At 47.1% G+C, this 19,318-nt stretch overlaps 1 protein-coding gene across 1 annotated transcript in view; it reads left to right on the forward strand.

Annotated features, from left to right (window-relative positions):
• Positions 1 to 17,150: 17,150 nt before the first annotated feature.
• Positions 17,151 to 19,318, forward strand: part of drp2 (dystrophin related protein 2) — a 563,342-nt gene continuing 561,174 nt past the window's right edge. Inside the window, exon 1 of the mRNA XM_072505229.1 lies at positions 17,151 to 17,675. The gene's annotated coding sequence lies outside the window, so the exon portion shown is untranslated. The remainder of the gene's footprint in view (positions 17,676 to 19,318) is intronic.

The following is a 19,318-nucleotide window of genomic DNA, read 5'->3' on the forward strand; positions in this document are numbered from 1 at the left end:
GGACTGCATTTGATGCAGTGTAGCGAGAGACAGACCTCCAACACTTGATAAGATGCAACACGATTTTATTTAACATCTAAACTATTATACATGTTCAACTGTGGGTTGACTCTCTGCTGACTTGACTGGAGACCTGATACTAGCCTAACCAGACTTACTAGCTACCACATGGTGTTTGCACTGGCCAGCTCACGAACTCTGACTGTCTCAGAGGCTGGGATCCGAGAGAGCGGGAAAACTGGTGCCCTCTGGCTTTATAGTGGTCGTGTCCTGTCTGGTGATTGGCTGCTCTGTTCTGTATGCTTACTGGTCATCCTGTGTGTCAATCACTACCTGGCTGCACTCCATTATATACATAGATGTATATTATGACATCTCCCCCCCTTTTCTTTTGTGTGTGTTGAGATAATAAATATTAAAGTGCATGTGCGTGTGGATGTGTATATGTGCGTGACTATATGCAGAATGTGCTAAAATGAACTTATGTACATAGGAAGGTGTCGCTAGTGCTGATATAGGGCAGATGAAACGGAAAAATTATATTTACAGAAGCCAGAACGATAAGGTAACAAAATTGTGCAAAAGTTCAGTCTATAAGTTTAGTCTCTGCGGCGGGTGACGAATTCTGGTTGACCGCCTCAAGGATGGATCAGAGGCCGCCTGCACTTGGTTAGGCGGGGCCGCCGCCAATGCGGTGGTCGCAGAGGTTGGCAGGATTGCTGGTAGATGGGTGGCCTCATGGTAGGGCACGTCCGGAGGAAGCATTGTGTGAGGCGGGACATCATGGTTAGGTGGTGGGCGTGGAACTCTGCGCAGCGCCCGTCTGTTGCGTCGTAGGAAGGAGCCATCAGCCATGCGGACGAGGAACGATCTCGGGGCCACTTGCTTGACCACCATAGCTGCTGTCAGGCAACTGCACACGAACATGATCAGTTGGGACCAGCTCGGGGAGATCCGTGGCACGAGCGTCGTATGCTGATTTCTGTTGGGCCCGAGATTGCTGCATCTTTTGTATGACCTTGAGGTGGTCAAGGTCTGGAACATGGATGGCTGGTTCGCAGAGTGCGATTCATGAGCATCTGCGCGAGTGACAACCCAGTGGACAGCGGGGATGCTCTGTATGCCAGCAGCGCCAGGTTGAAGTCGGAGCCTGAGTCTGCAGCCTTGCATAGTAATCTCTTGACGATATGGACCCTTTTTTCGGCCTTCCCGTTTGACTGTGGGTAGTGGGGGCTGGAGGTTACGTGATGAAAGTTGTATAGGTGGGCAAAATCAGACCATTCCTGGCTGTAAAAACAGGGACCGTTGTCACTTATCACCGTGAGAGGTATCCCATGCCTGGCAAACGTTTCTTTGCATGCTTTAATCACTGCCTTCGATGGGAGGTCGGGCAGTTTCACCACTTCTGGGTAATTGGAGAAGTAGTCGACCAGGAGGACATAGTCACGCCCCTTGCCGTGGAAAAGGTCGACACCGACTTTGGACCATGGGGAGGTCACTATCTCATGTTGCTGCAGAGTTTCTTTGGGTTGAGCTGGCTGAGATTTCTGACATGTGGGGAAGTTAAGGACCACTTTGGCAACGTCCTGGCTGATGCCCGGCCAATAGACTGCCTCTCGGGCTCTGCGTCGACGTTTCTCGACCCCCAGGTGACCCTCATGGAGTTGGCCGAGCACCATAGTTCGCATGCTCTGCGGAATCACAATCCTATCGAGCTTCATGAGGATGCTGTCCACCACCGTCAGGACGTCCTTGACGTTGTAAAATTGGGGACACTGTCCCGTCTGCCAGCCATTCGTGAGGTGCTGCATCACACGCTGTAGAAGAGGATCCTTGGCCGTTTCCTCACGAAATTGGATGACCCTCTCATCAAAGGCCGGAAGGTTGGAGGCACACAATTGCACCTGCGCATCGATTTGGCAGACAAAGTCAGTTTGTTCACACGGTGTGGTGATAGACCTGCAAAGGGTGTCTCAAACAATGAGTTCTTTGCCTGGCGTGTAGACAAGTTCAAAGTCGTAGCGGCGTAGCTTGAGAAGGATTTGTTGTAACCGAGGCGTCATGTCATTTAAATCCTTCTGGATTATGTGGACTAATGGCCTCTGGTCCGTCTCAACCGTGAATTTTGGAAGGCCATACATATAGTTGTGAAATGTGTTGATTCCCGTTAGGAGGCCCAGGCATTCCTTCTCGATCTGAGCGTACCGTTGCTCAGTGGGCATCATGGCTCTGGAGGCATATGCAACTGGGGCCCATGAGGAGGAGACATCCCGTTGGAGGAGCCCCACCCCAATACCATCCTGGCTCGCATCAGTGGATATTTTGGTCTCCTTGGTATGGTCGAAGAACGCCAGAACCGGGGCTGTGGTGAGTTTTGCCCTCAGCTCACGCCATTCATTTTCATGAGTGGGCAGCCACTGGAATTCAGTCGACTTTTTGACGAGATAGCGGAGGGCTGTGGTGTGGAACGCCATGTTGGGAATGAACTTCCCGAGGAAGTTAACCATCCCTAGAAAGCGGAGGACCGCCTTCTTGTCCTCTGGGGTCTTCATTGCATTGATCGCTGAGACCTTGTCAGCATCTGGCCGCACGCCTTGTGCGAGATGTGGTCACCAAGGAATTTGATTTCTGATTGACCAAACGAGCACTTGGCTCTGTTGAGTCGGAGGCCATGCTCATGGATTCTGTGGAATACCTGCTTGAGGCGAATTATGTGTTCTCGAGGAGTTGTGGACCAGACTATGACATCGTCAACATGCACGCGCACCCCCTCGATACCCTCCATAATACGATGAAATACCTCTGAGGCAGAGATGATGCCAAAAAGGACGCCTACATCAGACTCCTATTTATTGACTACAGCTCCAAAACCTAGGACTTGGCTCCCCACTCTGCAACTGGATCCTCGATTTTCTGACCAACAGACCACAATCAGTAAGAATGAACAACAACACCTCCTCCACAATAGTCCTCAACACCGGGGCCCCGCAAGGCTGCGTACTTAGCCCCCTACTCTACTCCCTGTACACGCACGACTGCGTGGCAAAACTTGGTCCCAACTCCATCTGCAAGTTTGCTGACGATACGACCATAGTGGGCCGGATCTCGAATAATGACAAGTCAGAATACAGGCGGGAGATAGAGAACCTAGTGGAGTGGTATAGCGACAACAATCTCTCCCTCAATGCCAGCAAGACTAAAGAGCTGGTAATTGACTTCAGGAAGCAAAGTACTGTACACACCCCTGTCAGCATCAACGGGGCCGAGGTGGAGATGGTTAGCAGTTTTAAATTCCTAGGGGTGCACATCTCCAAAAATCTGTCCTGGTCCACCCACGTCGACGCTACCACCAAGAAAGCACAACAGCGCCTATGCTTCCTCAGGAAACTAAGGAAATTCAGCATGTCCACATTAACCCTTACCAACTTTTACAGATGCACCATAGAAAGGATCCGATCGGGCTGCATCACAGCCTGGTATGGCAACTGCTCGGCCCAGGACCGCAAGAAACTTCAGAGAGTCGTGAACACCGCCCAGTCCATCACACAAACCTGCCTCCCATCCATTGACTCCATCTACACCTCCCGCTGCCTGGTGAAAGTGGGCAGCATAATCAAAGATCCCTCCCACCCGGCTTACTCACTCTTCCAACTTCTTCCAACGGGCAGGAGATACAGAAGTCTGAGAACACGCACGAACAGACTCAAAAACAGATTCTTCCCCACTGTCACCAGACTCCTAAATGACCCTCTTATGGACTGACCTCATTCACACGACACCCTGTATGCTTCATCCAATGCCAGTGCTTATGTAGTTACATTGTATATGTTGTGTTGCCCTATTATGTATTTTCTTTTATTCCCCTTTCTTCCCATGTATTTAATGATCTGTTGAGCTGCTCGCAGAAAAATACTTTTCACTGTACCTCGGTACACGTGACAATAAACAAATCCAATCCAATCCAATCCAAAAGGCATCCGGTTGTAGCAGTAGCGACCGAACAGGGTATTGAATGTGCACAGCTTGTGACTGGATGCATCCAGCTGTATTTGCCAGAACCCCTTGGAGGCATCCAGCTTCATCAAGAATTTGCCATGAGCCATCTCGCCTGTCAACTCTTCTCGTTTTGGTATCGGGTAATGTTCCCTCATGATGTTGCGGTTTAGATCCTTGGGGTCGATGCAGATTCGAAGCTCCCCTGACGGCTTCTTGATGAAGACCATGGAGCTGACACAGTCCGTGGGTTCTGTGACCTTTTGAGTTGATGGCCTGGCCCTGGAGGTCCTGTAACTGCTGCTTGAGGCAGTCCCTGAGGGGTGCCGGCACCCAACGTGGTGCGTGGATCACAGGGGTGGAGTTTGATTTGAGCAGGATTTTGTATCGGTATGGGAGTGTGCCCATTCCGTCGAACATGCTGTGGTGATGTAATCAATTTCAGCCTGGAACTTCTCATCAGGTGAGGCCGTCGCCTGTGAGAATGACATGGTGTGGACTTGCTGAACCAGGTTCAGGAGTTTGCAGGCCTGAGCACCGAGCAGGGATGCTCTGTCAGGTCCCACGATCTCAAATCGCAGTGTCACTTTAAATGACTTATTGGAAACTCCGAGTTGGCATGAGCCACTGGCAGCTATGGCATTGCCATTGTAGTCAAGGAGCTGGCAGGCTGGTGGAAGAATGCTTGGTCTGACGCGGATGGTGTCGAGATCGGATTTCGAGATGAGGTTCGCCAATGCGCCGGTGTCCAGTTTGAACCGGATGCGAGCCTTGTTGACTGTGAGGACAGCACACCACTCGTCGTCGGGATCCTCGCTGAGGATCGGGAGGTGCTTCACTGTCTTGGAGAAAGGCAGCGCATGCTTGGTAATGATGCCCACCTGGTATGGAGATTTGAGGCACTCAGCATCAGGATCTGTTGGGCTGTCGGGGTCGGCATCTGGCATGGCCTGCTGTATTGAACGGATGCTTCTGCGCCGCGGCTGGGATCACTGGATGCTGGGCAGTGGAGCAGATCTGCAAAGGGCTGCGTAGTGGCCAAGCTTGCCACACTGTAGACACCGTCATGATTTTGCCGGACATTGCCGCTTTAAATGGGCGGAGCCACAATTCGGACACGTCATGATGCCAACATCAGTGCATTCCACGTGCCATCGCGCATGCGCAGTGCGGTCGAGCGACGTACGCACCTGCGCAGTCTGGTCGTTGGTCTCGCCATCCCCTCGGTCGTGGCGCGCATGCGCAGGGGCCCGGGAAAAGCGCGCGGAATGGCCACTCTCGTCGATACTTAGGCCCTGCATTTGTGCGATGGCCTGCATCTGTTCCGCCTCGTGGGAGGTTAACTTTGCCGTTTCTGCCGCCCTGATGTGGGAGTACCGATTGTTAGCATGTTCGTGGAGAACGCATGTTTCGATGGAGGTGGTGAGGGTGAGCTGCTTGACTTTCAGGAGATGGTGGCGAAGGGAATCGGAGTGGACCCCGAAAATGATATGATTCCGGATCATGGAATCAGTGGTCGAGTCATAGTTACATGACTGTGCAAGGATGCGGAGATGGGTCAGAAAGGATTGAAAAGGTTCATCCTTACCCTGAAGCCTCTGCTGGAAAACGTACTGTTCAAAGCTCTCATTCACCTAAATACCTCAGTGGCTGTCGACTTCAGCAGGACTGTTTTAAATTTCGTCTTGTCTTCGCCTTCAGCGAATGTAAGGGGGTTGTAGATGTGGATGGCGTGGTCCCCGGCTGTGGAGAGGAATAGTGCGATCTTCCTGACGTCCGATGCGGCCTCGAGGTTGGTGGCTTCGAGATAGAGTTGGAACTTTTGTTTGAATTTCTTCCAAATTGCACTGAGGTTGCCGGCGATGCGGAGCTGCGGAGGAGGGTGGACATTTTCCATGTCACCGGATGGCTGTTTGCTGGTCAATGCTGATTCATTCAAGGTAGGTCCGTCAATTTTCAGCATCATTCACTGGTACCGTGATGTGTTGGGTAGGCTGGGTCGATGCGGACTGCACTTGATGCAGTGTAGCGAGAGACAGACCTCCAACACTTGATAAGATGCAACACGATTTTATTTAACATCCAAACTATTACACATGTTCAACTGTGGGTTGACACTATGCTGACTTGACTGGAGGCCAGATACTAGCCTAACCGGACTTACTAGCTCCAACATGGTGTTTGCACTGGCCAGCTCACTAACTCTGACTGTCTCAGAGGCTTGGTCTTGAGAAAGCTAGAAAACTGGTGCCCTCTGGCTTTAAAGTGGTCGTGTCCTGTCTGGTGATTGGCTGCTCCATTCTGTATGCTTACTGGTCATCCTGTGTGTCAATCACTGCCTGTCTGCACTCCATTATATACATAGATGTATATTATGACAATAGGCACCTGCCTGGCCACGGTGGCCCTTGCAGACGCACTGAGGCTGCACGAGCAGGAGTTGCTCGGGGAGGACCCTGCACAACAGGAGCCTGTCCCAGAGGAGAAGCCAGTGAAGCTGGAGAACTGGCCGCCCAACAGGCGGAGGTGAGGAGTCACTGCATCAGGCCTCATGTGTCTCGGCACGCCTGCCACTGGAGGGCCTGCCAGACGAAGTGTGTCGCCGATGATTACGGCTGAGCAGGGAGACTGTGCGACACGTCTGCCGGATGATGAGGCATTGCAGCCGCAGAGGTATGAGGAGGACACCCACTCCCGGAAACCGTCAAGGTGACGGTCGCCCTGTACCTTTGTGCCATGTGGCGCTGAGTGAGAATCTGTTTGGAATCTTGCAGACGTCCATTCACAGGAACATTCGTGCCATCACTGAAGCACTATATGCACGAGTAGCGCAATATATCAACTTCAATCTAGACCGAGCTTACCAGTTTGCCCAGGCAGCGGGATTCGCCGCCATTGCAGGCATGCCCCAGGTCCAGAGGCTGATCAACGGGACAGATTGTTATACATTTTAGTTACCGTTGTATGAAGAGTTAAAAGTCCTGTTCCTTTTCACCAAACACCATTTATTTCACTTCCACAGCCTCTGCACAAAACTCTAACAACACACCACCTGACACAAGGGCCACCTGAAGCCCCTTTACATATCAGTGTCAATCATTGGATACTTAACACAAATGAGACAACTAATTGCAATGTCTCTTAATGCATTACTTAACTCTTAACCCATTACTTAACAGTCTCCCCTTTCTTGGAGAAAAAAAACAATTAGATGAAAACAAAATTTAAAGAAATTCTAAAATAAACATGCAATTTCCCCCCTTTTTAAAAAAATTTTGTTGGGGGGAAGAAAAAAAAAGTCACAAAAACAATATCCAAAAGTTAAATTTCTGTCAATATCTGAGATATATAAAAGGCCATATCCACCGCCTCTACAAAGCTTAACGTCTCAGCAGCCAAAGTGCTTTTGACCACTTTCCTTATTTTCTTTGTTTCCCACACAAGAGGACAACATTTACCATTAATCCCCAAAAGGAAAATTATAAAACCTCCTGTGCTTGATTTGCATAGGACGCTCACTATAAACTATGAATTTCAAGTGCCTAAGGTCACCTAAAACCGGGAACCTCAAAACACACTCCTGCATTTTTAGTTTGGCCAAACGCTTTATTTGCTCTTATTATGTCTTTCACTTTGGGATCATTCATTTTTGTACTCAACTCTAAGACATCAAAACTCACGTCCGGTCTAGTCTGTCTACCTAACCAATTCAGTTGCTCAATTAAACTTTGCAGTTGCTCTTTTTCCATCTTTGAAACCTTGCATCTTTTTGTGAAAACCCGGCCACGACTAATTGCTATTGGGCTGATGCTTTCCAAATAAGATTGCTGACGTAAAGTTGCCCCTAACTTAGTCTGTCCGATTTCCAGTCCAATATATTTAAATGCACCGGAAGCCTGACTTCCGACCCTGAATTCTTTCCTCAAACCAGAGATTACAAAAGCTTCAAAATCACTAGTCCCACCCCACAAAAATTATTTGACATGCATCATAAAGATGCCAGAAAGGTTCCCTTTATAGTGCCAGTAAAACATTACCGGATCTACTTTCAACTGGTAACAGCCTAACTTTAACAAAACTGACCTAACAAAACTGACCTTACCGAAAAATACCAGACTTTAGATGCAACATTTAAACCACATACACATTTGTTCAACTTCCAGAGTACCCCATCTGTGTTAGCTGCTTCTTTAGGAGTACGGAGAAAAATGTCTCTCTGGAGCTGATGCCCCTGCAAGAAGGCAGCTTTCATATCTATAGATTTGCATCCCCATGCCTTTGTGGCTAAAAGAAGATCTTTAAAATTAACCTTTCCTGCTATAGGTGAATCTACCCTTAAATCCTGATCTTCTAAGCTTTCTTCAAATCCCCTTGCCACAAGCCTGGCCTTTGCCTTATAAGTTCCATCCGGAAGAACCTTTTCCGTGCAAATCCATCTGTGGGACAGAGCTCCTTGTCCCCTATCCGGTACTTCCGTGTATACCTCAAATTCACTCCAACTATGCAGTTCTTGCTGTTTAGCATCTTTGATAACTTTTCATATAATTTATTGGAAGCCACCAAAATCTCACGTGCATGTGGGCTTCTACTCCTATTAGTATTCGTAATCTTACTCATGTTCCGAGACCTTGGTAAACTCCGTCCCCTCTCCCGCCTGGTAACTTGTTCTATACTGCTACTGCTTGATCTTTCCTATCTGCTGTGGGATGTCCTTTCAAAATTCTCGACCTTTTCCTGCAGACCTGTTCACTAACCAATGTATTATCTGAACTGGCACTGCGTTTTTGTGACCTCCATTTTTGAACTTCATGTTCCCAATCCATTGTCTTAACTCCCTCCCCTGAATGCTGTACATTCAACCAACGTTTATACTTTCCAGTGGCCTTCCTTGCTCTAATAACAGTTGCATCCTTCCATTGACTAGACCCTTCAGGCAAGTATGTCACCTTTGTACCAACTTTTGGTAGTTGTCCTTTCGGAAAAATGGCCTTATCCCAGATCTTAAGGTCCACAGCCACAAGGTCGTTAAAATCCCTGGCCAAAGGTAGGGTTACTATCGGTCGTGCTGATGTCCTTCTGTACTTCCTACAAACTTCACAGCAATCACTAACCTGTTCTATCAGTTTAGTATAGTCTTCATCCCTTACCCCCCATGCATCCTTTAATAAAATTTTCAGCCTCCGAGGAGACGGATGTGCAAATTGCCTATGCAGTTTTAATACAACAAGCTTTTTATCAGCAAAAGTCCCATTTTCAACTGCCATTAATACATCCTTAACCACTCTACTTGAAATATTATTTTTCAGTAATGGAATAGAATCGTGTCCCGACTGTAAATTGTAAGTCCACCGTCTTTCCAAAATCTGTTGCCTTATCCTGTTCCATATCCAGTTTCATGTGTGCTTTCTTCATCGACGGTCTGCTCAGAAGCAAAGGTATCTCACTTGATACAACATCCGTGCTAATGAAATGATTCACTCCGGCAATATTGCAAGGGATCACCACTCTTTTCAGCGACTTCAGAGTATTATCATCCCCAAACCTGAAACTTGTGGAACTTGCAAATTCCTTAACCTTGTTATGACTTTCAGAATTCAAGGAGTCCAGGTAACATTTTCACCAGTCAATTCCACACACAGTAGATGTGCAGCCACTGTCCAATACAGTACAATTGAAGGATTCTGCAACCAATACCCTCATTACCGGCGTAAAACTGCTTGTTTATAAAACTGCTTCTCTCTGAACACTATCTTTTTCCTCTTCTGACTCTTCCGTGTCATGTGTCGCTTCAAACACTCTATCATAACGTTTTTGACAGTTGAAGACATAATGGTATTGAGTGTCGCATCGAAAACATCGATTTATCATGCCCGTGCATTTCTGGGGTTCATCTTCCTACTGTAAGTTCTCACTGGGTTTCTGTCTTCATAATTTCCTTGTCTCGATCTCCTTCTATAGTCTTGGCCCTGTTTGTAGCCATACAATTTTGCCATCCTGTTAGTAGTGTATCTTTCATATTCTGCTTCATAGCAGACTGACCTATTTGAGTCATCAGAGCCATCGGAATCAAATGTTTCCCCACAAACTTCTTTAAAGCTTTTGTCATCTGATCGAATAAGGTATCCTCATCCATAAACTGAACTCCTGTCAAAACCAGGAGCTTATCCATGTTGCTCACTCTAGCACAGTCAAGTAATTTAAAGGCCAACATAGACTGTGGAAATTCCAGGTTGTATTTCTGCAGCCTTTTATATAGTCTGCCAAATTCCATTATATAGTCTTCCATGGAGAATTCCACTATTTTCCGGAACTTATCAAATTCCGACCATGCTTCATACGCACTTAACAAGTCATCTTTCTTGTAAATCTTATCCATATATTGTAATAGAGTCTCCAGACCTTCTTCTGAGTCTAACTCTTCCAATTCCAGCTCAGAAAGCACCTTGTTTTGGATTTTACTGTCATAACGTAGAGAAAGAGCCAATGCCATACCTTGTTTTCTCTTTCCCAAGGCAGTTACCTTAGTCCACATAACTACTGCACTTCTCCATTGGTCGTACGATTCCCTTTCAGAAAATAAGGGGGGATAGTCATATCCAGCCATCCTTATCCTGGGTTCAGCCATGGATCTTTTTTTTTCCCTTCTCACTCACTCATTGGTTTGATCAGGAAAAGTTGTATCTTTCAAATCTTCACATTTTCACAGCAACCATTCTCTGCTACCATTGTTATACGTTTTAGTTACCGTTGTATGAAGAGTCAAAAGTCCTGTTCCTTTTCACCAAACACCATTTATTTCACTTCCACAGCCTCTGCACAAAACTCTAACAACACACCATCTGACACAAGGGCCACCTGAAGCCCCTTTACATATCAGTGTCAATCACTGGATACTTAACATAAATGAGACAACTAATTGCAATGTCTCTTAATGCATTACTTAACTTTTAACCCATTACTTAACACAGATGTCCCCCTTCGAGCTCTGGTGCATGAGCGGGTGCCCTTCATCAACCGGAAGGGCTTTCACTCAATGAATGTGTAGCTTATATGTGACCATCGGATGCACATTGTGCACATCTGCAGGCAGTGTGCACGACCTGGCACACTCCTCGGTGCCCAAAACCTTTGAGGTGCTCCCTCGGGTGAGGGTTTGGTTCTTGGACAACAGGGATTATCCACTGTGGTTTGGCTGACGATGCCTATCTGGAGGGCCCAGATCGCTGCGGAGACCCGTTAGAAAGACACCCATGCAGCTACCAGGGGCGTCATCGAGCGGTCCATCGGTGTTCTGGAGATACGGTTCAGGTGCCTGGACTGCTCTGGTGGGGTCCTCCAGTATAGCCTCAGCAGGGTCTCCCACATTGTGGTGACCTGCTGCATCCTCCATAACATCACGCAGCAGAGGGGCGCCATGCTGGAGGAGGAACGCCATGCCTCCTCTGATGAGGAGGATGCGGAGGAGGGTCAGGATAGGCGGGACCTGGAGCCCGGGCAGGCACATGAGGCTGCACGATATGTGCACCTGGGCTGTTGCACACAGGCCCTCAGCCTCTAGCCATCTGATGGCACCATACGCTCACCGCCACCTCGCTGCTGCCGCTGCCCCCATTGCTAAAGAGGAATACAGCTGTGAATATGGCTCCCTTAAGTTTTATGCTTTGTGTGGCTTTGGAGGAAATCCTGAGTTGTGGCCTAACACACACTGATGTTGTGCCCTTGGATCTGGTGAAGTGTTGCACTCAGGTGGATCCTGGAAAATACCAGAGCATCTTCAAAGGGTTTTCTATCACTGTGAAAGAAGATGGCATTCGTGGCCTGGGGAAAGGATGAGCTCCAACTTACATTGGCTATCCAATGCAAGGGTTGTGCACATTTGGTTTCTATGAAGTTTTCAAGAATCTACAGGTTCACTGACTAGGTGCCTGGTCACCAGCAGCTCAACCGTTACCGTCCCACGCCTACATAGCCACCCCCTTGGCACCCAACCTCCCTATCCCCCTTCCTGCACTCCATCCTCCCACCCCAGCACCTGCACCCCTGCCCTTCGAGCTACCCACCAGCCTCAGCACAGGGTGCTGGCCCTGGGTTGGCAGTATCAGCGGGTCTGGTCCATGGAGCAGAGGATGATGATAACCCACTCCGCGATGAGCTCTGGTGCTCCATATCGTTTGACACAGTCTGACTCCCGTCCTAGTGTCACATTCCACTGTCCGCCCGGGTTGTCCCTGCATGCGTGCTAGCCAGTCCATCACACGGGCCCACAGACCTTCAGGAGAGGCAGAGATGAGGCGGGTATGGGGCAGTGTGGGGTGGGGGTAGTTATCGGGTGCTAAGCGGTGACGGGTTACTCACCAAGTAGGCCCAACATCTCCGGCCCCATTCCCCGCCGCATCTGGGAGGTTGGGGGGGGGGGGTATTCCCAACTGCCCTGGTGGCCCTGGTCCATGCCATCCTCCAACACCCCCACACACCCCACCCGGAACACCCTCTGTACCCAGCCCAACCCATCCCTCACACACTTCAGATAAAGGACCAAGGCAGTACAGAACGTTGCTGAACAGGTGTTTATTTTTGACAGTAACTGTGCCCTAGCCCCTAACGCTATCCTATATTCTGCACTGGTACCAACTTAACTGGTGTCTACATTTCTAATCTACGTGTCCTAAAGCTATATCTAGGTGGGTCCCCAGACAGTGCATCAGGAGTGAAGGTGGCCTGCTGCATTTCCCACCCTGTGACCTGGCCCCTTTAGTGACTGTCTCTGGAGCGACCAGGCCTGGATGGGCCTGGCAGTCTTCCGGGTGTCACAGGTGGCGTGGTGCCACCCTGTTCCGCCCACTGCCCATCGGAAGCGCCAGGGACAGGTGGGAGGAAGTCAGCGGTGCTGTGGTATTCCGGCACCTCCCTTGCACAGGCCCCATCACCTCCTCCTCCCTCGAGGTACCCGATGGTGAGGTTGAGTCACCCTCTAGAAGGGGGGGGGAGAGTGGGTTATGAGAGTGTGGGACGGATGTGGTGCCAGGGGTGCGGTGGTGTTGACTCACCCTGGTTGCCCTGGGGGGCTGCCCATCCTCACCCAGCACTGGCTGGTGCGCCTGGTGTGGATCGCATGGGGGGAGGGGGGGGGGGATTGTTGGGTGTGGGGAGTGTGGGATGAAGGTGATGCCAGGGGCATGGGTGATGATTCACCCGGGACGCCCTGAGGAGGTCATGCACCTTCTTACTGCACAGCTGTCCCGTGCTCGCGGTGGGGCCCACAGCGCTCACGCCCTCTGCCACCTTCGCTCTGGCCTGGTTGAGGTCGGTGGGTGGCAGCCTCCTTCCCACCCCAGGGGAACAGGGTGTTCGTCACTCCTCCATGACATCCAGTGGTATCACAAGCTCTGTGTCTGCAGAGGCTGCTCTCCACGGTGCCATCTTCTTGGCTGGAATGAGAGTGTGTGGGGAGTGGAGTGCTTATATGTAGCTGCAGCTCGTCAGCCTCTCGAGTGTCATTCCCGACCGCAGCCAATCACAGGCCGGCATGCATTGGAATTGCACTAATTCCACATGGTGCGATTGCCCGCTCATTAGCATGTCCTGAATGGCACCAACAGTTAAACCCCATCGGGACAGTGAAACACCAGCCATTCAGCACTTAGTCTCTCAAACGGAGAATCCCGCCCTCTATCTTTCTCTTCTCTTTGGGTTCACCATGGCATATATTCAAACAAAATGATTGTCCCAATTAAACAAAACTGTTGATCAAAAGTAGATTTCAAATATCCATTCAGGTGACTTATCAATGATTAATACTTTGACAAGTTGATAAGTTTAGGGGATCGTTGGTTCATGTGTCAAACATATTCTGCAGAAAGCATGACGTAAACATTACCTTATGGATAACAGGGTGAAAAATGTCCATTTAATAGCCTTTAACAACACATATATATATTTATATAATGTAATTTTTATATCAGAACAAACTCGCTGTCCTTTCAAATAGGGCCAGCCTATATAACTGGGCATGTCCTCTGCCTGCATACATGAATTCTTCTCAATATGTAGTAACAGATAGCAATATTGTAATATAATATATTAATAAAATATGAAATAGTCTTTTGAGGGTGATTCTAAAACCTACTGCCCAAAAAGACAATAACATCTCAGGAAATCAGTGGCAATGATTGAGCTGAATGAACTCTACCATCAGAAATGGATAGGCCCACTCTAGCTTTAATCTTATTTAACAAAAGCACAGCATCTTCCCTGCCCCCACCCTGTTTTTTTTAAAAGGAATTATAACTGTTAGGACCGTTTTACAAAATTGAATATTTATGGTTTTGATTTTGCTCTACATTTGTTTAAAGAAAAAGAATAATTGAAGAATAATTATTAGAAAAATAAGAATGCACACTTGGTATTTCTCTGATTTGATTGAATAAATATTTACATTCATAAAGCTGGTGCTTGTGTATAGTTTCTGCCATCATTACCAATGGCTTTGGTCTGTATACTAGCTGGTGGGCACGGTAGCACAGTGATTAGCACTGTTGCTTCACAGCGCCAGGGTCCCGGGTTCGATTCCCGCTTGGGTCACTGTCTGTGTGGAGTTTGCACTTCTCCCTGTGTCTGCATGGGTTTCCTCCGGGTGCTCTGGTTTCCTCCCAATAGTCCTGAAAGACATGCTTGTTAGGTGAATTGGATATTCTGAATTCTCCCTCTGTGTACCCGAACAGGCGCCAGAGTGTGGCGACGAGGAGCTTTTCACAGTAACTTAATTGCAGTGTTAATGTAAGCCTACTTGTGACACCAATAATAAAGATTAATTATTATTATTACCCTGATAATTACTCTGAAAGAGTTAGAAGGGAAAACAAACTTCTAACACCCGAGTAACTACTTAAAAGCCCAGACCCAGCCTTGCACAGGACAACCCACACAAACTCAACTTTCAAATGTTCCCCTCCGCCTGGGGTAATCCCATTCCCTAATCATTATAACTTCCCTGCTCCCTGTAAATTGTCTCTTTAAACCCCTCCTTTGTGGCAGCTGCTGCTGTAAACAGGGAAAGTGACTTACCTCTCTGCACCCCAGTTACTCCTCAGTGATGCAGCCGGGGGCGCACAACAAGGTTCTGTTTGTGTTTACCAGGGATTCGGAAGCCCAGGCCTCACCCAACCTTCCTCACTCAGGCTGGGTGAGACAGAAGCAATAAAGTGCTCCCCCGGCTGCAGGATCAGGGCAATCATGCTGACACAGATCATGCAAGGAAGTTACGTTGAAGTAATTCGAGATACACTCATTAATACATTGTCTTCCATTTTTGAGATTAGTTTGCAGACTTCTCTACAAAACAATGAATATCAAAGGCAGACTGTGGTCTGCAGTCATCTGATGATCTGTGATCAAACAGGGGAAGGAAGAAGTCAGTCTTGCACTTGAAGCAGAGAAAATACTGACTGCTGTTCATTACGAAGAGCACAGGTGAAAGCTTGTGCTCAGATTAAGAGGCTGTGAGGATTCAAAGGAGTCTGGAAGATTTGACTTGCTTGGGCTAGAAAGAAGGAATCTCCAGTGTAACCTTCATGGTGGAAGTCACTTCTGGGATTAGTAGTTACCCAGCTGGGAAAGTAAAAAGGAAAAAACCCATTTGACGCTGGGTGCAATTGTTGACTGTTTGCTCCAAGGACTATAATTCTGTAGGGTGTATGTTGCATGATAAGTATTAAAAGAGACTGTTCTTTTCTGTAGTTTAATGCATAAACTGCCTATGAAAATAAAAGTGTTTTGTCATTTGTTACAGTAAAAGTTTTAAACCATGAAATCTTCACGTTTCATTCTTTCAACTATTAACCTGAAGTTCAAATTGCTTTTTAAAAGTTATTGGTTTCTACTGAGATTGTAGCACAACACCAAATCCTATGAATTATTTCTACTGTTAATTCAGCTGTTCATAGCGATGAGATCAGTAACTCCTCCGAAGCAATGCATCGTGCTCGTGATTTTATCTCTACCGCTGTTAATTCGGCTACCTCATTGAATCAGTGATGTAGAGATGCCGGCGTTGGACTGGGGTGAGCACAGTACAAAGTCTTACAACACCAGGTTAAAGTCCAACAGGTTTGTTTCGATGTCACTAGCTTTCGGAGCGCTGCTCCTTCCTCAGGTGAATGAAGAGGTATGTTCCAGAAACATATATATAGACAAATTCAAAGATGCTTAACAATGCTTGGAATGCGACCATTAGCAGGTGATTAAATCTTTACAGATCCAGAGATGGGGTAACCCCAGGTTAAAGAGGTGTGAATTGTGTCAAGCCAGGACAGTTGGTAGGATTTCGCAGGCCAGATGGTGGGGGGTGAATGTAATGCGACATGAATCCCAGGTCCCGGTTGAGGCCGCACTCATGTGTGCGGAACTTGGCTATAAGTTTATAAACTTAGAGCCTTATAGAAACTTATAGCCAAGTTCCGCACACATGAGTGCGGCCTCAACCGGGACCTGGGATTCATGACGCATTACATTCATCCCCCACCATCTGGCCTGCGAAATCCTACCAACTGTCCTGGCTTGACACAATTCACACCTCTTTACCTGGGGTTACCCCATCTCTGGATCTGTAAAGATTTAATCACCTGCTAATGGTCGCATTCCAAGCATTGTTTGGCATCTTTGAATTTGTCTATATATATGTTTCTGGAACATACCTCTTCATTCACCTGAGGAAGGAGCAGCGCTCCGAAAGCTAGTGACATCGAAACAAGCCTGTTGGACTTTAACCTGGTGTTGTAAGACTTTGTACTCATGGAATCAGGTTCACTGAAGGCGCTTTTAGTTTCCTTCAATACAGATGACCCCTGATACAGGTATCTTGCACAAATATAAACTAAGTGGCCTCCTGATCAAAGACAGCAGCAGAGGTGTACCAATTTATGAATCGTCCTATCTGCCACTGGAGCTCCCTCCTTGGCCTTTGAAATATTCTTCTCTGGTTCCATGAATCAACTCGCTTATATCTGTTATTATTTGGATTTTCCTGCACCATCCTGTGCCTCTGTTCTCCTACAGACTCAGTCGACACTCATTGAGATTCAGCACACACACAGCACAGGCACACGGGTGGTACAGAAATAAAGGTGGGAACAAGAGCTCGGTTTAGCCAGAATGAATGTACAATCACTTTAATTCAGCTCAGTTTGTGCTGATGGTGGAATCTGACGCGAGTACAATTCCAGAACATTACCGGTGACGCGACATTTCCTTTGATCCAGCTACTTCAAAAGTTTAAAAAATATACCTGAACGGCAGAAACAGACAGGTATTAAGGTGAATCAAAATTCGTATTATCCTTCTAACTGCTCTGCTGGCTGCTCCATCCTTATCATCGGAATAGAAGAGTCGTGTTTGCCAGTGGTGGAGAAGGCTTTATGTTTTCTCATATCACGCATTGGCATAAATGAAGAAAATCCAGTCCTGATGAGAAATTCCATTGCTGGTTTTCCACAGCAAATCTGGGCTGGGTGAGTGTGAAGCGGGTTGGCAGAGCTGCAGAGAGCTCCTCAGTAGTACTGGCTGACAGTGATGGAGATGTAAGCAAACCATCTGCTGCAACTGCTGCTCCTCAACGGGAGCCTCACTGAATTCTCTCGGCCACTTTGGGAGAGAGTGCATCACCTTAACCGGACAAGATAAAAAAGGTAAGGGAATGTTATAGCATGACGAAGGACCGATGAAGCATTTCCCTGTGTTCGTAAATATGCTGCGGTTATGAGGCATCAATTGTATTTTGTTCAAAAAGCTATTTCATGGAAACCCTTAACTGGTAATGTAAGTAGCTGCAGTCTATTTCATTCTTTCAATTCATTTGAGTTCTGGGATCAAAATATGTAAAATTAACATCCTGTTGTGTTAAAGAGGAATGATAGTAATATTGATATACTTCTGTAGTCAGATCCACCTTATGCACAATTCATAGGTTCCTTGAGTGTTTATTCATTCTGTCAGAAAAATAGACTTCACTTGAATTTACAGCAACCTCTCAATGCCAATGCTCCTTGGTGTAAGACAAAAAAAAAATCTTTCACGTGTTGCGGTTAGGAAATGGTCCTGAGCTTGTTGACTCTTATCACTGTCTGAATGCCACATTTGCTTAGCCTGTGTGGTCAGGGATTGCTGTTCCACCTATTTAACCAGACTTGGATCCACAGCAGGGAGAGAAGAGAAGGTGAGGAGGGGGGTAGGTGTGGGCATGGGAGGGAGGCAGGTGCCAGGGTGAGGCTGGGGTGATCTCACATACACTGAGTCCGGAGCAGATTACATGTCTTGAACCTTTTAAATTTCCACTTCAAACACTGAATCGCTTTTATGTCCATTATAGGTGGGTATAAAGGTGGCGCCTGTTTTAACAGAAACTCCTGAATCCTGGTCTAAATCAGCCTCCTTTCTGAAGGCAGGATGGCTGTCTTTGACAGGTCAGGATTGGTGAAATCAGGGGAATGAACATGCAATGTTATGGATGAATGTTTTGTGGAAGACAACAGGCAGAAAACATTTGCATGATTCGATTAGAATGGCTAAACAGTCACTACAGCAACGGTATCAGTATTATTCAAGACTATTGGAGCCGTGGACATCACTCTCTTCTTTAAAGTCAAGTTGTTCTCAGATGCAGGAAAAGGATATTCATTTGGAAAGTTCTATCTGAAGATCGTGATTTTCCAAAATAGGGTTATAGAACAGAAAATATAGATTTATACTTTTACCCCACTTTAGATATGATAAGGTCAATAGGAACTAAATGTCTGTATTTCCGGAATTTTCTGCGGAAGAAAGAATCTTCAGTTTAGCCAATTCCCAACTAAGTCGTTGATCAAACCTTTCTGTATTTGATAGCAATATGTTGACATGACAAAAACTTTCCCCTCTCTTCCGTGGAATTCTTACAAAACAGAAAAAAGACAAGGAGTTATAAATAAAAGGAATCTCAAAATGTGTTTCTACCAGTTCTTCACAGTGAGAGGGAATTCCCACAGCCTGAAATTTGCTTTGTGATGCCATCTGTGCACCACAACGTTTATGATGAATTGAGACTCTTGGTGAATTCAAAACTGATACATAAAGTATGACTAGATAGATCTTGCTACATTTTGATCTATTTGGCCATTCCAGCAGTGCCCCTTCACTTGCAATACACACTTTTGAATCCAGGCGAGATTAATGAAGTGAATTCCTCTGCTCTCCAGCAGTTCTCTCCACCAGTTTAGAATTAAATATGCTGTTAGGAATTTATTTTCTCAGCGTCCTCAATCAAAGGTATATGAGGACTGCTGATATGGCATTA

This window comes from Scyliorhinus torazame, chromosome 5 (assembly GCF_047496885.1).
Source record: "Scyliorhinus torazame isolate Kashiwa2021f chromosome 5, sScyTor2.1, whole genome shotgun sequence".
Taxonomy (NCBI): domain Eukaryota; kingdom Metazoa; phylum Chordata; class Chondrichthyes; order Carcharhiniformes; family Scyliorhinidae; genus Scyliorhinus; species Scyliorhinus torazame.